The following is a 27254-nucleotide window of genomic DNA, read 5'->3' as shown; positions in this document are numbered from 1 at the left end:
GATGAACCAACAAGCCAAATATATGATATCCTTCCACCGAACATGTGAAATTTCTGGACGTTTTGTTCTGAGATCGATATCATGGATTTCTAGAAAGCATGTTGTTAGGACTCCAATTACTATCAAATTAAAATGAATATTTGCCAATCAGAGTCACTAGAAATTCCACTTAGGCTTTGTATAACCCTCCACACTCTGCAGCTTGATTTATTTCATTGTATTTTTAGTTATCTTGGAGTTGGAATAGTAGCCATAGATTCATGCCATTTTTACTAGTCCTTCTTATTGTTCTCCCACCTATTTGATTGTCTGCCATGATTGCCATCTCAAGTATTGATTTTACTTAAAATCTTGCTCAAGCAGTTTTTGCACAAAATTATTTTATTTAGGATAATATGTGCATAATGTTAGTACTAAATTTAATATAAATGATTTGAACAAATAAATAGGAGGAGAATTCAAAGTCAGTTGATGGCGATAATCTATTTACTAATGAGAGAGATTTACAGAGTTAATAATTAAGTAATAACTAATTCCAAAGTATATGTGCATAGTGCGTGCATCTTTTTTTTTTTTTTTTTTTAAAATAGCGCGTGCATCTTGATTTAATCATCACAGACTTTTTTTTTTAAAAAAAAAGTCTTCGGATTTGATGGTTGAGTTTGTTAAATAATTTGATTTATTTAAGTAATTATGGCAAAATAATCAGAGCAAAGTAAACAAATTGTTTACTTAGTTCAAAATTAGGAAACAATCCAAATGCCTTTAATTTCTTTGTAGCCTTGCGTAGACAAGACCGTCCTTTTTCTCCATTTCTTTCACTGCATATATAAGTCAAAAATACCTTTTTGTATATCTATAATAAAACTTGAACACCTCGAAAAAATATTTGACTTCGCCACTGCCTACCATTAGCAAATCATCTTAAATTTGCCATTGCCATTAGAGGAGCTCCAACACAAAATGGTTGAGCTCCACGTGTCTAAATTGTTCGAAAAAGATGTCAAATTTACCCCCTAAACGTTTTACTGTTTTTAAAATTACCTTCCGATTGGAGTTCCGTTTGGAATCAAAGGCTAGACATTTTCTTAACGGTGAAAATAAAATTAGACCCAAGTACTAACAGAGGGTAAAGTTACTCAAGCTTGAATTGTACAAGGCAAATTTAATTCTTTTTCCCTACGAGAGATGCAATTCACCAAATATGGAATGTAGAAAATCAAGATATAAAATAGAAATATCTTTTGCTAGACAACCAACATTAATATTGCTCTAACACACTTCAATTTTTGAAGGTAGCGTAGCAACTAATCTTTCAACTTTGAAACAACTGAATTCTCAAGTACATAAAAATAAAAACTAATTTCCTTGCTAATTTAGCAAATACAAACACAACTTTAAATCTTCATCAAGATCAGTATATCACTAATTTTGCATTTGTGACTTCTTCATCTGATCTTTTAAAGCATGTACTCTACTATCATCTTGATCACCAACACTTTTTTGTACCCTGTACTTATACTTACTAGCAACAATCAAATAAATCCCAAAATGCAACACGCACAACACAGCCAACAACAAGTAGAATAGATTCAAATGGTTCCTATTAAAATTATTCCCAGCTAGCCAACCTCCACTATTTGTAACTTTTTTAGTTGCCTTGTTCACAACCTTTACAATAATTGAACTCAAGAAGTACCCTATTGACATTGAAGTCCAAAGGAAACAAGATGACACTGATTTCAATTCCTTTGGTGCTTGTGAGTAAAAGAATTCAAGAAGTTCCACACAAGTGAACATGTCTGCAATACCAAAGATGAAGAATTGAATTGAAAGCCAGAACACACTAATAGGCAATGGCTGCAACACTAGGATCGCGCCGAGCATGTTGTTATCTCGCGCCAACCTGTTTGCGCTTAACTTCTAAGATGGATGTTGTTGTCATAGATAAAGCGGACAGGACTAAGCCAATCCCAACCCGTTGTAAGTATGTTATGCCTATTGATAGAGGTGACAAAAATTAGCTCATAAAACCATGACATGTTCAAGTTTGGATGGATTAATGACCCGTCTATTTATTAATTCAACCTATTTTGATCCGTCCAATTTAGCTTATCTAAAAGTTGGCTATCAATGTAGCTCAAATTTGACCGTTGAGAAACCGGCAGAAGTACATAGATACCTGAATTTGAGATTACTATTTAAACCATACCCATAATGCGCAAAAATTTGCAAGTCTATCTACTTCGAAAGAACTGCACACATGCGGTGTCAAGCCTAACTTCAAACAAAACGTCTAAAGCTTTATTTAGCTAAAGTTTAGTCAATTTTTCCTATACCTGAAGTTCATCCATTTTTGCCTGAACTTCAGCTATTATTGTCTAAACTTCAAGCAAAAATGTATGAACTTCAGTCATATGTAACTGTAGACACTCTTGTCTATAAAGTCTAATTTCAAACATATCGCACGACTAAAGTTGTTCCGAAGTGAGTAGACGTGCAAAAGCTTTTTAAAAAGTGGGTACAGGTTAATAGTACTATCCCAATAAGATACCCCGTGATTTTTTTTATTTTTTTTTGAAAAATCTTGTCAATTTTTTTAGAATTCTTTCTTAAATGTTATATGAAGCCATAATTATGAAAAAATGTTTTATTAGGTAATGAAATAAATAATAAGAAAATAAACATACGCGTTAAAACTTGGTAAGAGTTGGGCAGGCTAGGTTATGACACATTTGTTTTCCCATTTTGACCAAATCATTTCAGCCCAAGTAACCTTTGTTGGCGGGTCGGGTTAATCATCCACTTAACTCAACCCCGTTTGGAGAATCTGACATGCAACTGGTAGCATTTTTGAAGGATTCTAGCAACATATAGCTACGACTTATGTTTAACTTTAACAGGAACTTGGAAAATCTATATGTGGTGGCAAGACTCTATGTTGCTCAGATCTTCTGAAAAATGTTGTCAAACCCATGTTTGATCCTCCAAAAGCGGTAACTTTTAGAAATTCCTAGACATATTAGGTGACATTTTTGAAAGATATGAGCTACATAGCTAAGACTTATGTTTAACCTTCACAAGAACCTTTATGTTGTTGAATCCACACAATTAGTGTTTTACTAATACTTATGTTAAAATAATTTCACAAATACCTGGAAAATCTCTGTGATGGTACTGCTTCCCTTAATAACAAATATCCTATACCATGGTAATCCAACACAAAATATTATTGCACCTGTGAAGTTGAGAAGATATTCAAGCCAATTCTTACTCAAAAGCGGAAAGAAATAAAAGGAAACTTTTTTCTTTGTTGGTTTTCGAGTGTTATTAGGATTTAGATCCTTTCTAGGAAGGGATTAGACCTAGTAGCATAAATACATGCTAGCTAGGATTTATTTTGGACAGAACATAGAACCTAAGAGTATTTAATCTTGTAACTTACTTTCTCCCTTGATATTAATAAAAGTGTCAGCCGTTCTCCGTGAACTAGGATCACATCGATCCGAACCACGTTAATTACTGTGCTTTTATCATTTTCGCGCTAACAATTGGTATCAAGAGCCTATAGGTCGTGAGATCTAGGAGACAAGGAGACTATGACATCTATGAAGTTTGAGGTAGCGAATTTTCATGGGCGAAGTAATAACTTCAACATTTGGAAGATCAAGATCATGGCATTATTACGGAGAGAAGGATCAGTCTATGCTTTGGACAACTCGTATCCCAAAAATACCAAAGAGGCCGAAAAGCAGAAGATTGAGATGGATGCATTTAGTGCAATTCAATTATCCTTATCAGACAACGTGTTATGTGAGATTAGTACCGAGAAAACAGCTGCGGGTTTTGTGGAAGAAACTTGAAGATCTCTACTAGAAAAAATCAACAACAACTAGAATGTTGTTAAAGCAGTGTTTACACACCTTCAAGATGAAGACAGGTACAACTTTACAGGATCATCTTGATGCTTTTAATGAATTGGCTATGGATCTTACTCATGCTGATATTAAAGTGGGAGATGAAGAACTAAGGTGCACTCTACTATTTTCATTATTACCGGCGTAGAAAGATGTAGTTAATTCAATGAAATACAGTAAGGAGGCTGTCACGTTACAGATGGTAAGACATGCATTGAATTCAGATGAATTAAGAAACCATATCAACAATGGTGAGAAAGAGGACCATGGTAAGGGTTTGACAATTAGAGGTCACTCGAGCCAAAGAAGAAGAGGCAAATAAGTAGCTAGTCAAAGTCTAGGAAAAGGGTGAATAGAAAGGATGTTGAATGTTGGGGTCGTCAACAGAAGGGTCACTTTGAGAGGATTTCCCGAATAAGAAGATTGATAAAACAACAACCAGTGCATCTACAGTTTAGGTAGCTCAGACATCTGGAGAAGATTATGTGCTAACTACTTCAACAGATGACATTCAGACACACAAGTGGATTTTAGATTCAGCTTATACCTTTCATATGTTCTTCAGAAAAGATTAGTTTACTAGCTACGAGCAGACGAGTGGGACTGTACTTATGGGTAAGCAGTATGTGAAATAACAGGCATTGGTTCATCCCGTATACGGTGTCATGACAGCATCATAAGAACATTATCTAATGTTTGACATGTTCCTGAGATGAAAAAGAATCTGATCTCTCTTGGTATTTTTGATAAGCTCGGATATAGGTATGCGGCTGAAGGTGGAATTTGCAAGGTGACCAAGGGTTCTCTGGTGATGTAAAGGTCAAACTGGAGGGTGTGTTGACACCCAATTTTGTCCCGCCTCTCCTCCGAAATACCTCTTTACGCGTCTAATATTTTTGGAAAATTAAAAAATATATATATATTATATTTTACTATAATTACTAGCCTCTTATTAATACCCACCTTTTATTATTCTATTACAGTTACTATTATTATTATTATTATCATTATTATTATATTTATTATTATTATTATTATTATTATTATTATTATAATTACTATTATTATAATTCTTCTTCTTATTATTATTCACAATTTTTTATCGTTCCGGCATTTTTTGCCAGCTTACGCACATGCATCGCATTCATCTTTGCATAATTAGATAATAGTTTTCTATTTACTGCGGATTTTTGAAATATTATTGCACGGCTATTACAACGCCATTTCTTATCTGAGCACTAATAATTGCATATTTTATATTAAATAATATTTTAACACAAGTTATTTAAATAGGTCTTTTATTTAAATGTAGTAGCTCTATCAACTCATACTATTTTCGGACCAATTCACAAAACCAGTCCACATTTTAATTTACCTGGCATCATTCTAATTTACCAGCCCATTTTAATTCACCCCAGCCCAAGATTTTAAACATTAAACCAGCCCATACCCATTACCCGTCCGGACCGGTCCAATTCCCTCTTCAACAAAAAAACCCCTAGGGTTCTTTTCCTCTTCTCCTTAGCCGCCCCCTCCCCTTTCTCTCTTTTCGCTCCTTCCTCTCTCTTCTCTCCTCTCCAACCACGCCGCTCCCCCCACTTCCGATTGTCTCTCCTACGCTCATGTTCCCCACTTTTTTCTGTCCCCCACGCTCCTCTGTCACCTCCACTTCCTCTACCCCCGCTCCTCTCTCTCTCTCTCTTTCTTCAGCATAAAAATCCTATAAATAGTGGTGGAGTATATTCGGTTAGGGAGGATTTTTTGGATGGAGGAAACCCCCCAAGAATCGAAGCTTTCAAATCGCGAGAAAAACCCCCTGAAAAGTTAAAGTTCTGAAACAGTTCTGGGATCATCTGAAACCCTTCTGAAATAAAGAGTTCTGAGTCATCCTAAAGTTTTCCAAAATATCGAATTTGTAGTGGTTTAAATAATTCAAAAAATCGAGTCCAAAATATTAGGATATTTGTTTGTTTTTCCTGTTTTTGTCTGCTTTGTTTGTGCTGTGAATTCAAGTATCGCGAGCTCTGGTTCAGTAGTCTTCGAGGTAGATATCGAAACCTTCGCCTCATTTCGCTGCACCTGAAGAAGGTCAGTGATTCCCCTTTCCTTTATTTTTGCATTTTTGTTCGATTTCTTTGATTATTTGTAATTGATTACGTATTCGGTTGGTATGTTTTATGGTTAAACATGTTTTAAGTTGCTGTTTAATTTAGTTACTATGTGGCATGGGTTAGATGTTATTAGCCTTAAATCCTATTAAGTACATGTTTGGTCTTAGATTACCTGAATCTAGCTGCATGTTTAGTTAATCCAATGGGTTAAAATCAACTTGCATATGGCCCTGTTTGGATTCGTATGAGCTCATGTGAATTGCAAAGAGCAAGTCATTTCTATTCTCCTAGTGGCTTACTCTCTATTAGACATTGGGTTACTTGTGCAAATGATCAGTGTGATTATATTTTGCTAGCTGGGATATCTTGTTTGGTCAGAATTTCTAAGATACTTATGTAGCATGTTGGATATCTTATCAGATCTCTGTGGGACTTTATAAGTGGCTGTTTAGTTTTTTTGGTAGTATAAACTCACCTCTAAGTATGTATATGTCAATATTTTTTACAGCATTTCAAGGAGATATTTGGCTTTAGGAAGTTTAAAATTTGTTGTATGTTAAACCTTTATGATAAGCTGCATACCAGTTTTGTATAAGTTTGCTTGGATCTAAATTATGTTCATAAAGATCAAAGGATAAGTGATTTGGTTTGTCAAACCGATCAAGACATTGTATGCTCTTTAATGACTCTGTCTAAAATGGTTAATTTGCTATTGGCTTTAATATCTAAGGATTTCAGAATGCGTTTCCTTAAATGAACAAAAATCCAGTTCTGTGCCTTAGTTTGTTGTGGCTTGTTTGCTGTTGGGTTTGATTTTCAGCTCTTAGTGGTTTAATAACACTTATGCGTTCATATATGTCTGCTGTGTTAACTGTTAGTTTCAGTTTGGGTAGCTTAGCAACATTTATATGTGTTTATGATTAATTAGTTCAGTTTCAGTTTAGTGGTCAATAGTACTTATATGTTCATTTATTTTAGTTTCAGTTTTAATAGCATTCATATATTCATACAAGCTCATGCGTGGATGATCATGTTAATAACGTTTCAGTTTCTGACTTGTTGGCATGCTTATAATTAAGGTCTGTTTCATTCAGTTATATGATGTCTTTGGTTTAGAAAACATGTTAAGTTGGTTCTCTGTGTATCTTAAATACGAACGATAGCCTAAATGTTATGCGTTAGGGTAAATAACATCATGCTAATTACTGCTGTTGGTTTAAAGCCCGAGAAAGTTTATTATCATGAATGTATGTTGTTTGTTTAAACCTAAGTTTGATCTGTGTTAGAGTGTGTACTTGTGAACATATGATATGATGTCATTTTTCCTTCAATGTTGGTGATATTAGTTTGGGATTATTCCCTTGCGTTCAAGAATGAAAAGCATAGATCAGTCTTTGAACCCGGTAATTCCTTTTTTTTGAATGATATGTTTGCAATGTTGAGCTTTAAATGTATGCCAATGTGTTTATATGGCTCATGAGAACCTCTGTATTCTTTCCATGTTGTCTAAAGTTGAATGAGGAATTTGAGTTGCTTCTGTATGTTTGGCCCCTTTATTTCATGAATATCATAGCATTTTTTTAAGGAGTAAATATGCTGAGTGTATTTATATATATCTTCTGTAAATGTATGTATACATGTACGTTTAAGGCTACTTAAAAAATGAGTGATGTGTTCTGCTGCCTACACTGCCTCTCCCCCTCCCTTCTTCTTCTTGTTTGGCATTGTCACGATTAAGTAAACATCAGATATGCACGATATATATACTTTATATGTACTCTAATGTATATGAGGTTGTATATTGTGTATACCCATAGTGTATGGTACTATTCTTGATAAGATGGAATTGATATGTGTCGAACCGGGCTGGTCCTTTAATGCTACATTCTTAATCACTGTTTTCGGCTTTTCTCTACCATCATTTGCATTCTACTTGTCTTTAAGTGTATTTGGACTTTTCTTTTCCTATCTGCTTGTTCTTTCTTGATTTTCTTTATGCAATACAGCAGATACCACTATGTTATACTTGATATATACGCTAATATGTGTGATCATGTCCAAGTGCTCTCCCTTTAAATTCATGACGAATTAGTTATTAAATGAAGATACCCTCTAACCTCCATTTTCCTTTTCCTTCTCATTTTTTGCATGACCATCGCATACGAGTTCGAGGGACTTGTCTCCTTTTCCGCACTCGGTGTTGGGTCAAGGCCCAACATTATCTCCTCTCGGGTCAATCTACACCTACAGCGGATAAAATATTCTGGGCTAAGCCCAACAGCAGCCACGGATCCGCAGCAACACATAAAAGAAATCTGCTGGGCCGAAGCCCAATAGTAAACAGTTTCCAGCAGTGGCCCAAATAGGCCGGACCCATTTAACAGCAGCCCTTCTTAAAATATGGGCTGAGCCCATTTTAAATTATCTCTCCTTTATTTATTTTGTGCATTTAATTTGTATACTAACCGTTTGTTTGTTTTTATTTAGTTTATATAAACCTTAATGAGTTAATAGATTTAGTTTAGTAATGGGTAGTTAGTTTAAAGAAGACTAATAATTAATCCCATAATTTTCATTTTCTTCTTTTCACATTAAAGTTATTTATAGAATCTATAATATTTACTTCTAGAATAATTGATAGTATAAATTAATATTTTTTTTATTTTTTTTTAAAGGAATCATATTTTATTTCTTGTTATATTAATTTCAAAACACCACTAATACGCAAATATAAATTCAAGCATATTTCATAAATAACCCTTTTAAGTTTGAATCAATCACGCATATTTTCAGCTAAGCGTAGTTATCATCGTTAATAAGAGATGGTAAAGAAAACTCACTTTCTTTTGAATCCTATTTATAAGCTTAGATTTTTCTACATCGCTATAATCAAATAATACGATTTATTCAAAGTTTCAAACTGTCAAATCTCTTCTCAACAGCTATTATTTATGGGCAAATTATCATATTTTATACAAATCTCAGCTATTATTTATGGGCAAATTATCATATTTTATACAAATCTCAGCTATTATTTATGGGCAAATTATCATATTTTATACAAATCTTATATTAAACAGCATTTTATTTTAAAGTTTAGCCACATTTATAAGTCTTCTTTAAATGACATTTTTTTATCTTAACAATGCTTATAAGTTTTATTTCATGCAAATTATCACATTTCCTATAAATCTTATTAAAATATTATCTTTTATTTAAGGCTTCATCAATATTTTCAAGTCCCATTTAAATTTTTAGAATCTTCACTTACACACGTTATTATGTTTTTCTACGAGTATTATTTTAAACAACACTATTATACTTTCGTCTAAAACCTTAACCACATTCATAAATCGTATTTTCAAAAAATGGCATTCAAAGTCTCTGTTATACAAATTATTATATTTTCTATAAATCTTATTTTAACTAACATTATTTTCTTTCAAAACTTTAGCAATATCTAAAAATCATTTTCTAAAATTTAAGCATTTTATTTACTCTCAATTAATTAACCTAAATTTGGTCGGATAACCGTAAGTTAACGGATTCTAAAGGATGCCTAACCCCTTCCCTTTAGGATAATATAGAGCCCTTACCTAGAATCACACTGGTTAAGCAGACTATTAATTGAGGTTTAGTTTTAATTTTGCTTTAGTTAACCTCTAGGTGTCCTAATTCACCGTTAAATTAATTAGGTGGCGACTCCTTAAAACAAACATATAGGAATCACCAATACGTCATACTCCTAAATTAACCCCGGTTAAAATGGGGTGCGACAGGGTGGTCTTTATGTACTTATGGGCAGCACCATTTTAGGTACTGCGAATGCTGCAACCTCACAGTTATCAGATGATGACAACGCTAAGATGTGGGATATGAGATTAGGTCACATGAGCGAGAGGGGGTTGGCAATTTTGAGCAACCGAAACCTTTTGAAAGGTGAGAAAATTAGTACACTTGATTTTTGTGAGCTTTGTGTCCTTGGAAAGCAGAAACGGGTCAGCTTTAGCACAGCCAAGCAAAAAATCGAAGGGGTACTTGACTACATTCATTCATTCATTCATTCATATTTATGAGGTCTATCTCAGGTTCCATCCAAAGGTGGAAAGAGGTATCTTCTTACTTTCATTGATGATTTTTCGCGCAAGGATTGGGTATACTTCTTAAAGGCTAAAAGTGATTTCTTTAAGAATTTCAAAAAATGGAAGACATTAATTGAAAAATAGTGTGGCAGAAAGATTGAGTGTCTTCGAACAGATAATGGCTCGGTGTTTTGCAATGAAGAGTTTGACAATTTTTGCAAGATTCATGGTGTATTAAGACATAGAACTGTTAGGCATACATCACAACAGAATGGAGTAGCTGAAAGGATGAACCACACTCTTTTTGAGAAAGCACGATGTATACTCTCTAATACCAAGGTGCCTAAGGAGTTCTGGGCGGAAGCAGTAAATACTGCTTGTTATGTTACTAATCGTTCTCCAGCGTCGGCGATTAACTTCAAAACTCCAAATGAGGTATGGTCAGGTAAACCTTCTGATTACTCGTACTTAATAGTCTTTGGATGTCCCATATAGTATCATGTAAGTGATGGAAAACTAGAACCTAGAGCTCAAAAAGGTTTATTTATAGGATATGCTGAAGGGGTAAAAGGATATAGAATATGAAGTTTAGATGCTCTTAAGTTTGTAATCAGTAGAGATGTTACTTTTGATGAGACCTCTATGGTTGATCCTGGAAAGACTTCTACTGAGTTTGCAGGACAGAAAGTTCTTACAATAGAAACGGTAGAGGAAAATATGAAACTCACGAGCAGGAGGATCAAGAGACTCAGGTGGAGTCAGATAATGAAAAAGCTCACACAGTAGTTCCTGAAGGTGAACCATACAGTACAGCTACTAGAAGGGACAAACGAACTCCGAAGCCTATCCAAAATATTATCCTCAGCCTTCGCAAGCTAATGTTTGGTCTATGCATTAGCTACTGCCAAGGAAAAAATAAAGGATCTGGAACCCTCAAGCTATAAAGAAGCTACTATGTGTGGTGAAGCTGATCAATAGTGTTTAGCCATGACCGAAGAGATGGAGTCTCTACACAAGAACCATACATAGTATTTGGTGAGTCTATTAAAGGAGAAGAGAACTGTTGGTTGCAAATGGTTCTTCAGAAAAAAGGATGGCATTCCGAGTGTAGAAGATGCTACTTACAAAGTAAGATTGGTTGCTAATGGCTTTTGTCAGAAGGAGGGAATCGACTGCAATGAGATTTTTACCAGTCGTGAAGCATAGCTCAATTCGTTTGTTCCTAGCTTTGGTTGCCCATTATGACTTGAAGCTTCATCAGCTTGATGTCAAGACTGCATTCTTATATGGTGAAGTTGAAGAGGTGATCTTCATGAATCAGCCCAAGGGTTTCCTTATTGAAGGAAAAGAAGACTAGGTTTGCCAATTGAAGAAATCTTTGTATGGTTTGAAACAGTCACCATGACAGTGGTACAAGAGATTTTATACGTTCATGATTACTAAAGGTTTCTCGAGAAGTGCATTTGATAGTTGCGTGTATCATATGACGGTATCTGGTAATTCAAATATTTATTTACTGTTATATGTTGATGTTATGCTTATTGCTGCTAATAGTACGACGAAGATAAATGATTTGAAGAAACTGCTAAGTAAAGAGTTTGACATGAAAGATTTAAATGAAGCTAAGAAAATCCTTGGAATGGAGATTCACAGGAAGAACGGTAAGGTACATCTCTCACAGAAGAAGTATCTTGAGAAGGTAATTTAGCGATTTGGCATGAATAAATGTAAACCCGTTACTCTACCGTTAGCACAACATTTCAGACTTTCTTCTTTGATGGCATCGCAATCAAAGGAAGAGGTAGAGTACATGTCAAAAGTTCCTTATTCTAGTGCAGTTGGTAGCATTGTGTATGCTATGGTTTGCACTCGGCCTGATATTGCTCAAGCAATGAGTGTGGTAAGTCGATTTATGTCTAATCCGAGTAAGACATATTGGGAAGCAATTAAGTGGATATTGAGATATCTTACAAGTTCTTCGAATGTTGGTCTAACTTTTTGTAGGATGAGAAATGAAGGCTTCTCGGCCTTTGGTTATGTGGATTCTGATTTTGTAGGTGATCTTGATAGAAGGAGATCAACAACGGCCTATATCTTTACTCTTGCAGGTAGTTCCATAAGTTGGAAGGCAACTCTCCAGTCTATAGTTACTTTGTCCACAACAGAAGCTGAATACATGGCATTAGCAGAAGCAGTAAAAGAGCCTATATAGTTAAAAGGTTTGGAATCAGAATTCAGTAGGGTTCAACATGAACCAACTCTAAAATGTGATTTCCAGAGTGCTATTCACTTGATAAAAAATCAGAGATTTCATGATCGCACCAAACACGTTGCTATCAGATTCCATTTTATTCGTGATGTTGTTGAACAAGGCACAATTAAGGTCTTGAAGGTTGACACAAAGGACAACACAACAGATATGTTGACCAAGGTGGTTCCTCTAGTATAGTTCAGTCATTGTATGTATTTGGCAGGAGTTCGCATCAATTGATGCATCGGGATGGAGAACGGCAGGGCAAGGTAGAGCTACTAGTATGTACAAGGTTTAGGTTAGTGTCTCTTAGGTTTCGGTTAGTGTCTCTTGTTTCCTATGCGGAGTTATAAGCTCACATAGGCTTAGACATTGGACTGAATGACGTTCATATGGAAGCTTGAAATTCATCTCAAGGTGGACATTGTGAAGTTGAGAAGATATTCGAACCAATTCCTACTCAAAAGCGGAAAGAAATAAAAGGAAACTTTTTTCTTTGTTAGTTTTCGAGTGTTATTGGGATTTAGATCCTTTCTAGGAAAGGATGAGACCTAGTAGTATAAATACATGCTAGCTAGGATTTATTTAGGACAGAACATAGAACCTAAGAGTATTGAATCTTGTAACTTACTTTCTCCCTTGATATTAATAAAAGTGTCGGCCGTTCTCCGTGGACTAGGATCACATCGATCCGAACCACGTTAATTACTGTGCTTTTATTGTTTCCGCGCTAACAACACCAAACAACATAGCCAATGTGCTCACAAAAAATCCCCAATTCTATCCTCTATGTTCTTGAATCCACACAATAAATGTTGTACTAATTGAACCACCAATGCATATTGCTAATAACAACCAATTGAAGATACTAACTTGACATTTGAATTGCTTCTTTCTTGTCTTTTTCATCAAATTGATCAGAACCATGTGAAGGCAATGCTGCTTGAACTCCTGCTGAGCCAAGTGCTACTAAATAAAGAGCAATAAATAAAAGGACTGCATTTTTTCCATCAAAACTTTCTCACATGTTGAAGTTGGATCAAGAATGTTGCAAATTTGTGGCTTGTATTTGGGAAAGTGAGCTTGAAATGTTAGCAGTCCTAATCCCTGTCAATTAGTGGGGATTCATCAGTGTAACATTTCCATAATATAAGGGTATAAGCGATGTTGCTCGGATTCTCGAAAAAATATACCGCACCCATGGCGGATCTTTCAAAAATGTCCGAGCAACATAGGATATAAGTGTTTACTTTTAGATTATAAGGAATGTATCTATATCTGAATCATATTAAAGGGGTGTTTGATGTAATTTATCAGAAGATAATTAGATGTCATTCACAAATGATATGTAGAGCAAAAAACACAACATAAATCTGTATATGTCTTGTTCTGGAATAGTTAACATTGTTATACCCCATTTTAAACGGGTCAAATCGGAGTACAACATATTGGTGATTCCCAAATTGTTTAACTTAAGGAGTCGCCACCTAATTATTTTAATGGTGAATTAGGACACCTAATTATTAACTAAGGTAAAGCTAAACTAAGCCTCCATTAATGGTCTGCTTAATTAATGTGATTCTAGGTAAGGGTTCTTAATTATCCTAAAGGGAAGGGGTAAGGCATCCTTTAAGATCCGCTTAAACACGGTTAACCGGTCAAACTTAGGTTATTTAATTAAGACTAAAAAATACAAATATAGCATTTTAAATTTTTAGGAAAACAACTTGTAAATATTATCAAGATTTCAAAATGGAAAATACAAGACTGCTATTTAAATTAAATAAGGTAGTAATTTATAGAAAAAAGACTTTAGTTACAAGTTAAACTAAAGAAAACATGGGATAATGCAAGGTTTATAAACATACAAAATAACTTAATGGCTAGGTATCGATTGATTTTAACGACTTAAAAATATATTGAATGACCAGACTATATAGATAAATAGCTAGTATAAATTTGAAAAGTAACTTTATAAGTAGATTCTCTTTTTCGGTTAAATTGGGCATTTGGCGAAAATGTAGACTTCAAAACATTGAAAAGTTATTTTTTCTTTTTCAAAGATGTACTCAAATATTTCCATTATTATATAGAAATAACGCTCGTTTTCTTTTAAAGATATACTAAAATACTTAGTAAAATGAATTAAAACATTTCCGTTATTATATCGGAATAGCGTCCGTTTTCCTTTCCAAGATATACTATAATGCTTCATGAAATGAATTAAAACCTTTCCATTATTATATCAGAATAACGTCCCAATTAGCCCCACTAAATTGAGTATTCTAAGATAGCTAAGTAATCACATACGAACATAAATAAATTAAACAAACGTGAGATGTGCTAAAAATGTAGCACTCTTTCTCGTCATCTCCCCTCTTTATATTGCTTCTACCCTGGTTGCTTTCCGAGGGGAGAATGAGAGACCCAAATAGAGAGAGATTTAATCCGATCGTCATTGGAATTAATTCAGCCAAGCTTAGTAAGCAAGAAAACGCAGAGTGGAGCGATGAAATCATTTGATCTAACAGCGAAATTGAGTCTCATTTGAGACTCCTCGCAACTCCGGATGTCATGCAAAAGAAGAAAAGAAAAGAAAAAGAATTAGAGCGGTGACATGATTTTATAATATGCAAGATTTTATGATCGACAACTAACATAGTATAAATTGTGGTTAGAAAGCATCGACACTCATTCAATACTAAGTATACACACGCATGAATTACGTATACAACATGCACAAGGGCTATATCTATTTATGCAACGAAAAAAGGAGAACTTAAAGAGATGAGAAAGCAAGCCCAAACGATTGAGGGACAAGAGGATATCAGCCCAGCCAAAAACAACACTAAAGGGGGAAACCCAATTCAATAATCATGGTCAAACAAACAAGGAAGACAGGTCAAATTTGACGCTAAAGAAAGAAGCAAAGAGTCAGGCCCAAATATAGTCCAGTTCTTGACACGAAACAGGCCCAACTTCATCAAATGAATCACGGACAGGCGCAAATAGATTTTATAGAAGCACACCAGCATTTTTTGCAAATAAAAATGGTCTCATGACCCAAACAATGATTGTTCAAGATGATATACAGGTGATATACCTAACATGCAGCCCAATATACACTAGGTATATACGGGTCGTATATTTGATATACCTTCCCCATATACATTGCAATTAAACACAACATTTCATATTAAACAGGGGAGCATATTCATGAGTATACATGCTATATTCATACCAGTTTTATAACCTAGCCAACATGATTTTACAACCAGCATTTAGAGACTAGATAAACCTACAAGTACGCAGACCTTCTAACTTTCAACCTCACGTCAATATCATTTAAACTCAAGGTTCAAGCTTAGCATGCTTTCGATACCCTTAAATGACATCCACAGTGGACATATTCCGACACAAACCATCTTTCTTCAAGTTTAGACTTATCCAAAAAAACAGATTCATACTTGTAAATCACCTTCCATAAACATAGGCAGACATGGATAATCTTTAAGATAGTAACCACATTGAGCTAAAAGAGCTGCCAAGTCATAGCTAAATTAGCTTAAGGATACAAGACTACAAGATTTTAGATCAACAAACCTTAATCACTCTTAAACTTACTCTACGTGATTCAATTTCATCACAAACTAGCCATCAACTCAGCCTAACCCATTCAAAAACACATAAAACACAACTAACACTTAAGGCCTAAACTAAACACATCGACGCATAGCTAATTAATTAAAGCTTAAAAGAAAACAGATCATATAAACACTAAGCTATATGACATGGAGAAACCAAGCATGCACACAAACAGGGCTTATATATACATCATGTATATTTGAGTATACTTCGTGTACATACATTCATAAGGATGTTTAGAGGGTCAATATTGGAAAGCTTTTGCCCCCGTGTTCCCGATGTTGCACAAGTTCCAAGGGATTTCCATGAATCTCAGGCATGGCTAATATCGGGGAGGATTCAAGCTTAATCCATAATGACCAACTAATCTCCCCAGAAATGTATTAACTAAAGCATGCTCTAAATACACACACATATGACTTTCTTCTTATCATTTAATCTAGTTAAACATCAACAACAAGGATTGCTGACCTCTACAGAGTGATTCAACTTTAAAGGACTGATTATTGAGGCTAGATCAGGCTAGAACCATTTAAAGGCAAGTATGGTTAATCTAAGCAGATTTGCAACAGCAAGAATTCGTATCCAACAACATATTCTAATCTAAACAAACCAATGTTAACTCCAATTCAAATAATGGACATATACAAGACATAAGAATGGATTAACAGATCTATCACATGTGTTTATATGCGTAAATGTAGTCTAACAAGTGTGATCATGCCTTCAAATCATCTAGATAGATTAATCATAGCACATAACAGCCCCAAAACATGCTCAAAATCAATCAGTTACTCTTTTAACATGGATAGGACTTGTATATATTTACCATGACCAACAACATTTACATACACACAGATTAACTAGACCAACTTATATTAAGAAAACTAAGCTAAGACTAACATGAGATCGGATTGAAGAGGCTTAACTATCCACAGAAATGTATCCTAAACCAAAAGTACCATATAATTAAGTAAAACAGACCCTAATTATAAGCGTACCAATAGATTAAAAACCAAATACTATTGACATAATCATCCACACATGAACTCTTATGAACATATAAATACCAATAAAGCCGAAACTAAACTAAGACATAAACATATTCAACTATACAAACAGGACTGACTCAGAAAATTTATTAAATAAACTATCATGAGAAATGATTAAGTCCTAACTAATACTAACATGCAAATAGACTCATCCATTAAACTAAGATGATTAACGTACTTTAATCACACGTAACCACTAAAGAAACATAAAGAACAGAAAATAAAAGAGAAAGGGGGAATCACTGACCTTTCTTGGGTGCAGCGAACGGGGTGCGGGGGGGGGGGGGGGGGGGGGGGGGGTCTCGGATTTATGCTCGAACGCGAATGACGTCAGATCTTTCGAATACAACCCTCACCGAGAAATGGAAGTGAAATTCCTTCCAAGACCCTCAATATACTCGAACACAATGAAAAGGGAAAGAATTTAGAACTGAGAAATCAAACTAAACTCCTTAGAAATTCTACTGGAAACTGGATTTTTTTAATTAAAATAAGATTAAGTTTTAAGGCTTTTTAATCAAAATTTTCAGTACGTCCAACCTAGATTCTCCCACTTCTCCTCGACACTGGGGGTGGGGGTTCTTTATATAGAACTCCGGAAACCCTAAATTCCCTCTTTGTTTTAGTGAGAGACCTGTGGAAATGGAGGGAAAAATCCCCCAAATATTGACTGGCCAATCACGAATGAGCATTCAAACTTCGCAAATGGCCAAATCCCATTAATGGGTTTCAGATCAAAAACAGAAAAAGAAAGAAGAAAACAACTTACAACGGTTGAAACCTGACAGGGGGAAGGACGAGCATTAATTTCCTTCCCCAAAATGACCATGCATGGTCTGTGAGAGGTGAAAGAAGCTCTGTGAATTTCCATTCGCGTCAAGGAGAGAGAGGGAAGGAGAAGATAAAGAAGCGGCGCTGAGTTTTCGTTTAGGTTTAGATTGAACAAATTAAAAAAAATGGGCCGGTCGGGTAGGTTTAGACGAAATGGGTCGGTTGGGTCAAAGAATAAGTGGGCTGCGTCGTTTTGGGCTGGTCCGAAAAAATGTTGGTGGTTGATTGAGTTTGGATTTGGGCTAATATTGGCTGAATGAAAGAAACAATTTGGGCTTCTAAATTTAAATAAAAGACCTTCTTCAATTAATTACATACTAACGTGTGCTAAAATATTACTTACTATAAAATATATTTGTTACTATTCAAATAAAATTATACGATGTCGTAATAGCCGTGCGATAATATTTTTAAGGTTTAACAGTAAGTAAGTGCTATTGCTTAATTGCATAAAAATGAATGCGATGCGGGTGTACATAAGACGGTAAGTAAAAAATGTTAAAAGTGATCATAATGCAAATAATAATAATAATAATAATAATAATAATAATAATAATAATAATAATAATAATAATAATAATAATAATAATAATAATAATGATGATGATGATGATGATGATAGATATTAATAATAATAATAATAATAATAATAATAATAATGATAACAACAATAATAATAATGATAATAGGCAATGACTATAGTTGGATAATAAACGACGGTATTAATAGAAAGCTAATTGAAATTGCGGTAAAGTATAAATGACTACGCAAATAAACATTTGGAAGAAAGACGGGACAAAATTGGGTGTCAACAAATATGATACAATATTATCCATTCAATCTTTGCTATTCTTACAAAATGAACCTAAGATAGCAAAGGCGGATCTAGGATTTAATTTTTATCAGTGCAACATTTAAGGTTCTTATCATTGAACCCACTGTATCTACTACTGCATGTAAAATTATGTTTTGCATCGAAGTACTGATTTCAAATGAACCTAATATTGAAATGCTGCTCTACCTCTACATGTTAGATACCAGTTTTATCAAGTTATCAATTGATGTTAATCATAAAAAATTATCTTTAATTACCCAAAAACTAGTATGATTATATAAATACTTTTTACACCGTTCAGGCATAGAACTTAAAAACTCAGTTTGATAAATATTAAGCATCAAGTGAATATGCAGTACATACCAAGAACTCAATCCAACGTGAAATAAGAACAACTTTGAATCTGCCAATATAAGTGTCTGCTAGGATGGCCACAAGGACAGTAAGAATATAACTGGTTCCTGAATAATTTGTAAATTGAGTTGCTGCATCAGCTACATCACAATGCATCACTCCATTGAAATAAGTCGCCAAGGTTACTCCTATCACAAATGATGCCAAGTTCTCACAAGCAAATGTACCTATAAATATTCAATATATAGTACACAAAACTTTAATGAATGAATTAAGGTGTGAAGGATCTAAAAGAATGTAACTTGAAAATATAACGGCATTGGTATTTTAGATCATAATGGTGATGCCTTTAGATCCCCCATATGAATATTCTTGATCGGGTGAGGACTTCTGGAGAAAACCGTAAGGTAGCTTGATACAGAGCGAATAATACCACATTATGTTAAGGATATCATTGGACTGACTTAACCCATCAAATTAGTATTTAAATTGATGGTTCAGCATGGTGAATATGAAAATAGCTTAAAAGCTCTTATACTGTGGCCCAAGATTATATATTAAATTGAGAACACCCTTAGAGAAATTCTCGACTTCGTCATTGCTCTGGAGACGGACAGAAAGAGAAGTATGTGGGCTTGATGGTTATAGATACTTAATGATGTGAGTAATATATATATATAGTATGTCATGTCCCAAACAGATGTGAGTGGCACCCACACTAGTCCTATAGTGGGCGACCAAACCCTCAACCCATTATCAAGCCAATTTCAATTACTTAAATCCATTATAAAACATTACTCACGAATAAATGATAAAATCTAACAATAATATAAATAAATAACAAGTGCGGAAATCTAGCTATTACATACCCCAAAATCTGAAAGTCATCGTACAAGGACTCTAACCAACAATGTCTAAAGAGAAGAGACAACTGTCTAAAATAAATATACTGGGATGAAAATAGACATCTGAAATAAAGAAAGATCTTCAGGCGGCATGGCACAGATAGGAGCTCACCCTCTAATCTTAGTAACGAATAACCTCAACTAGATGCGAGGTCTGGAAGATCACGTCTCTAGCTCAAAATCTGCACTAAAAAAAAGTGCAACAAGTGTAGGTCAGTACAAACAACGCGTACTGGTAGGTATCATAGGCTGACTAAGATTAGTATCATGCATACATACATAAAATAAATGGAATAGGCAGACAAGCATAAGAAACATGAAACCACAACAAATATCCTCGAACAATCCTCACTCAGAAATCAGTCACCAATCACCAACAAAGACCACCACTAGACAGGCCAAATGTAATGCAATAAATGATAAAATCTTCACCTCTGTACACACATGCTAAATGGTAATGTTTTCCCCAAATAGCCATGACCTGCAGGGGACCCATGGTGTCTATGTACCACTCATTCCGGAAAGAACCTCGGACCATGAGCTCATAATTAGGCTACATCATCACCCCCTGTCAAATGTGCCTTGAGAGATGTATATGTCCCATCCCAATCATCATCAATAAATGCCTCATAATCACATCACGCGAATAGCTCGAGAATATGAATCAAGTCGATACCAATGAAGCATAATCAAATAACACAAGGCATAATAAGACTCACAAATAACCTGCTCAATGATAATATAATATATATCTATCTCAATTTGTCTCTGAACGGTATATATGAACAGCTCCCTTTCAATGGTCTCAAGAATACAATTCAAGTTTATCAACCTTAACAATGGAGAATCACTTCACACAATTTAATCAAATAACTAACAACGATCACCCAAACTCCATGTCCGAAGACCTAGACATGCTTTCTCCCATAAATTCTATGACATATACAATCAACTAATCAAAGTCTAACTCAAGTAAACCGTAACCTACCTCAAAGCAGATTTGAACAATCGAATCACTTCTCAACAACCTTTATCTTTAGCAATTCCTCAGAACGTTCAAAGTCTAGAAATCATAATGCTAAGTAAGAAATGGAGTATTAACTCAATAATAACAAATTGGGGAAGACAACCCCTCCACTTCTACCCTTAATAAATGGTTCACTTTCCTTAGGAACATATTCATCCTAATTATAGTCTCAACAATTATATTAACTCCATTTTGCAACGTACGTCCGCTCATTTCTAGCCACGGGAAAGTACTAGCAAGGATAGAATGGTCAAAGCACGCATAACGACCAAGCGGGTCATTACACAGTGAATCTCCAGATAAGCCCATAAATCTTGGTCATATGTCGGCTATGTGGTTGGTTAGTTCGATTGGGAGATTATATTGTTGGGTGTAAAAACAAAGGTTTACATTCGAAGCTGATAAGAAAAAGAAGTTGTATCTAAGGTGTCAGAATATTCTTAATTATATATGCGAAGGCTTTTGCAAAAAAATTGTGTGAACTTAATTAGTTCAGAGCGGACAATATCGTACCGCCTTGTTAAGTATATGTTTGGGCTAAAGCATTGGGTCAATTCATTACCTAAGATGACTGAGGAAGGACCTTAGTCCTCCATGTTTATCCTTAGTAGCTATTCTTCCTCTCCAATCAACCTTTCCTTCAAGAAGCTGACTCTTTTCCTACAAGCAAGTAATTAGACAAAAAAATCAAGAAAACAAGAAGAAATAAAATTCATATTATATGAATCATTATGAAGATACTGAGAAATGGATTAAATGGCAAATTAAGTACGTACCATAGCTATTAAGATATTCTGATATCCTAATGCATGCAAAATGGAATAAATATTAAGAGTGGCATGAATTGGTAGGAATGTTAGTACTATTTATTAAGAGAAAAATACAATGAAGTATTTGCTACTTAACGACTTGAGACAAATCTTTAAAATCAAAAGAAACCATCATATGCTGCCGACTTTGATAGAGAGATTCTCATGAGTACATGACATATTCAAAACGGAAAAGGGCCAAAATTACCCCTGAACTTTGAAAAATTGTTCATCCATACCCTTCGTTATACTTTAAAAATTGGCCCTTTTCCGTATTCAAAATAATGCAAACTGTGAGAGCAAAAGTTAAAGTATACATGCTCAGAAGAAGGTGACAATAAATCATACTATCAACTTACATTTATAATCATACTATCAACTTACATTGGCAATATAAAATGATATATAACCTAGTACTTCGACGCAGAGTATAAATTTATGTGTAAAAATTAATTAAAATTACAACAGATAGTATATCTGCACCCATACTTTTAATAAGATAATGAGTTTGAAGCCATAAAACTAAATCATGGATCCGCCTGACGCTTGTGTATATGGTGCATAATAAAACTTAAAGCCTAGGATACTAGAAGTATGAGTTTAATCATATTAAAGTACTCCGTCGTTCGTTGAGACTATTTCTTTATTAGTGTCTTACGAAAAGAATGATGCATTTATGAATTTATAAACAATTTAACTTGGACTTCTCATAATTTTACTCCTAATTAATGAGAAGCTTTTATAATTCAAAGGCAAATATGCCTTGCTCCAAGTGTCATGGGATACCACTTCATTGATTTTTTATTAAACGAGTATATATAGATAATAAACAAAATAAAAATAGTGGATATAAATATAAAAATGACATTATTTGTTATTATAGTGATCTCTCTATCTCTACGAGTAGGGTAAGGTCCCGCGTACGCTCTATCCTCTTCAGACCCACTTGTGGGATTACACTGGATATGTTGTTGTTGTTGTTATTCGATCTGTTCAATTCTTGGAATGCTAATACCATTTATGAAAAATCTTATGAGCAACATGCTAATATTTTACATATTTAAGAAAAGAAGTTTTAAAAGTCTTATAGCCACACAGATGTTATGAAATATTTAAGATCACATATTTTAAAATTTTCTTTTCTTTTTTAAACCTCGTATCCAATTAAATTTTGTCATATATATCAAAATAAAGGGGGTATTAACTTGGAAATAATAAAGAAAGAATTTCAGATTGTTCATTATGTTAAATGAATCTCTCAATGCACATACTTAGAAGTGAAATTAAATCATGGAACGAATAATACTGAAAGGAAATAAAAAACAAATGGCTGGAATATTCCAGCAGACCTTTTTGTCCATGAGGAAAATGAACACTAGCAAGAAGCTATAGCTTACTCATTTTAGATTAAGACAAAAACTATATATTATTTCACTGCATTTAATTTCACGTAAAGTTTACCTCAATTAACATTTACAGTTAGCAGTTTTCCAGGCACGGTACGGTGCAGTAGTTTTGAAAATATCAACTTGATAATTTCAAATTAAGTTTAAAAAAATATCTACCTTGAAGAAAACAAATTAAATTAATCTCCATGTATTTTTGGACACTTGAAAGCAAAATAACCACTTAAATGTTTTGTTAGATGAATGTGACCTTTTTGTTAAAAAAAAAAAAAAAATTGGTGTACAATCCGACATGTTGCTCGGGCTCTTCAGAAATATCGAGGGGTGCATGTGGTATTCTCCAAAGTAGGAAATTTTTAGAGAACCCGACACAGATGCGATAACATTTCTAGAGAGTCCGAGCCACATAGTCAATCTCTATTCTGGGGCTCAACTAATCTCGATAAATTTGAGCCAAAAAAATATATTCTATTTTGGGAGTAAAATGATTCAACCAAAGGCGATTTCATTTGTATAGATAGAACCCGAGACATGTAATTAAGCATAAATTTACCATTCTATCACAACCTTCGATCGATGAAATGATGATCATGGACTATCAAGAATTATATTCCTTGAGGGATATGTTAAATTAATAGAATATGTTTGCTTTCTTAATCTCTTTTGGCAACATCCCAATGTATTTCTAATATGGCAAACAATTGAGTCTCCATGGCAAACAGTTTAGTGACGGAGAAAACAAACTCTCCTTGTATTTTGGACACTTGAAAGCAAAATAACCATTTAAATGTTTTGTTAAATGAATGTGGATTTGATTTTTTTAAGGAAAAAAAAAATTCTACTCCGCACACAATACCTATTTTAGGATTAGATTAATTCGGATTTACACCAGAAATAGTTACTCTCGAAATATACCGCTCTTCAAAAATGACTTAATTCATTGAGCTGATATGAAACTTTTGATATATATATATAAAGGGAACAAAATCACACTTTTAAATTAATTAAAATTAAATGTGCTTAACCAAATATCATAATTCATAAGGACCAAAACTAGAATTCAGCAATAAGCGGAGGACCAAAAATACTATTATCCCGTAACATTAATTACCGTCAACAAAAAAGATTTTTTTTTTGTCTCAAATGAAAGTAAAACTCCCTCTATTTTAATTTGTTTCGCAAATTTAACTTGGCACAAGGTTTCAAAAAATTAGAAGATTTTAAAATTTGTAGTCATAATGTGTCATAATATTTGTATACAACAACAATCCAGTGTCATAATATTTGTATGACTATATAATTTTTGAAATTTTTAGATATAAACATGCCATAATATTTGTGTAAATACAATAAAAATTATAAATATAAAAATCCTTCTTAACAATTAAATAATTTAATACTATTCAAAGTAGCATGAAGGAGTACTTTATTCTTAACAATGGACATATTCCAAATTTTTTATTTTCTAAGCTTGTGTTGAGACCCGATAATTCAGATTTGAGAAGTTCCACTTTGAATGTAAAACTCAAGACATCTAATTTAAAACAGACATTAGTTACCAATCTCATCATACTCTTCAATTTTAATAAAATAAAATTGATTCAAGTAAATTCACAGAGCCAGTTTTTCTTGTCCCTCACTTTCTTCAGGTTCAGATATGTAGTTTCATAGTTACAATAATTTAAAAAAGCAAAAAGGATAGGAGAAGTATTGTCCTGGATCCTAATGTAAACAGGTAAATTTTCACAGAAGAAGATTGCTAGTGCAATCATATGGAGAACATTCCAATTTCTCAAAAAAAGATTATTTATGCAATCATATACTGATATACAGATCATTTTATTTTTTGAAAATGTTGCATTCTGTAGAGTAATATGCGTAGAATAGATCCTTGTGGTCCAGCTTTCTTCGGACCCTTGCATAGCGGTAGTTTATTGACCGGCTGCCCTTTTTATACTATTCCCTCCGTTCTAATTTAAGTGTCTTAGTTTGACTTAACACGGAGTTTAAGGATAAAGAGAGATTTTTGAATCTTGTGGTCCTAAATTAAAGATGTGTATAATGTATTAAAATGTCATTTGGTACTTGTGGTTATAAACTTGTCATTTAAGATGTTTGAATTGTCAGAGACACTCTTTTGAAACTGTATTCAAACACTTGGTTTAGTCAATTTCGAAGTGAGTTTTGATAAATAGTTAATAATAGTTTAGGTAGATAACTCGTAAAAAAAGTGATACTTTGACATTATCTATAATTTAAAAAAAAAAAGGAGGGAGAAGTACTATTGTGCGTCCTAATGTTTAAAATGGGTAAATTTTCTCAAAAGAAGATAATTAGTGCAATCAGATGCAGATTTTTTTTTTTTAAAATGACTCCTGTTGAAGTTGAGACCAGTGGTAGACTTTACATGTCTTTTTCAGCAAAAGTTGATTTTTTTTTTTCATAATCTATTGGCATGGTCATTGTTTATTGAGAATAAAAGTAGACACAATGGTCATAAAAACATATGAACTATTACCTTTTTCGTGGTTTTCTATATGAATTATCACCATCTATGTATTAAAATACAACTAATTAATAGTTTAGGTAGGAAAAAAAAATAACTAATAGTTGGCCTAGTTAGATTTGAGTTGTTTTAATACACCGTCATAGTTCAGGTAGAAAAGAAAACAACTAATAGTTGGCCTAGTTAGATTTGAGTTGCGTTTTAATACATCGTGAGAGTTCAAGCAGGAAAAAGGAACAACTAATAGTTGGCCTAGTTAGATTCAAGTTGTGTTTTAATACATCCTGATAGTTCAGGTAGGAAAAAAAATAACTAACAGTTGGGGTTTGAAATTCGCAAAAAAGTGATTGTTGATCGTTAACTCAAAAGGTAAGATTCCTAGTCTGGTGCTATGGTTTTTTAATTGAGTTTTCTTTCGGTTATTTCATCAAACACCTTGCATGCAAATCAGTAGTTGCTCACTTTATTAGTATTAATAGTGCTTTAATTACAGCGAGAGGTGCAATCTTTATCACAATCCATTACCATGGTCGTTTAATTTTACATAGAATATGCCTTTTTGGTAGTGGATTTGTGGCAGTGAACTGATTCCCTGGAAAGGGAATTGAAGTGATTAGATGAGATAGAGACGATGCCATAACATTTGCATAACTATAAAATTTTCTCATTTTAAAATTATAGAAATGTGCCGTTCTTTGAAACGAACTAATAAGAAAATAGTGTCAAAAAAAAGTAGACCGCAGGGATTACTATTTGTTAACCATGGCAGGTGTCATATTCTTGATCTCTAATTCAAGTAAATTCCTAGAACAAGTTTTCTTGTCTTTCACCTTCTTCAATAATTTAAAATGTTAATAGTTTTACATCACAACAATCAGTTGTTCTGTTTACTACATCATCATCTATATATTAAAACACCTAGTTGAGTAAACGGTGATAGTTTCGGAAATATCGAGGTGTGTTTTAATACATATTGAGGTGCTATTAATTCTTTTTTTTCTTACCTGAACTATCACCATTTGTGTATTAAAATACATTTTGAATTTAAGTATGTATTAAAGCGCACATCAATATTTCCTACCTAAACTATCACCATCTACTCAACTAGCTATGCTTAAATATATAGATAGTGATAGTTTAGATAATTAAAAAAAAAACTCGTTTGACTGTAAAACTGACGAAAAAGTAATAGTTCATGTGTATTTTTCTAAATTCTTATCTTTAATTTTAATTGGCGAAAAAATAATAATTCATGTGTATTTTTTTTAAATCATTATCTCTAATTTTGAAAAAAAAACAAAAAGGAGGAAGATGTATTATTGTGGGTCCTAATGTAAATGGATAAATTTTCTCAAAAGAAGATTGTTAGTGTCATCATATGTAGAAACATTTATTTTTGAAAATGACTGCTGTTTGAGACTAGTAGCAGACTTTACATGTCTTTTTCAGCAAAAGGTGAAATTTTTCCACAATCCATTGCCGTGGTCTTTGTTTATTGAGTTTTGTCTTTGGCATTTCATCAA

At 33.6% G+C, this 27254-nt stretch overlaps 1 pseudogene; it reads right to left on the bottom strand.

Moving 5' to 3' along the window:
* Nucleotides 1-1425: 1425 nt before the first annotated feature.
* LOC132620260 (protein NRT1/ PTR FAMILY 4.5-like) lies at nt 1426-22306 on the bottom strand (annotated as a pseudogene).
* Nucleotides 22307-27254: the final 4948 nt, after the last annotated feature.

Source organism: Lycium barbarum, chromosome 11 (assembly GCF_019175385.1).
Source record: "Lycium barbarum isolate Lr01 chromosome 11, ASM1917538v2, whole genome shotgun sequence".
NCBI lineage: Eukaryota > Viridiplantae > Streptophyta > Magnoliopsida > Solanales > Solanaceae > Lycium > Lycium barbarum.
This window is presented reverse-complemented; position numbering and strand designations above follow the sequence as displayed.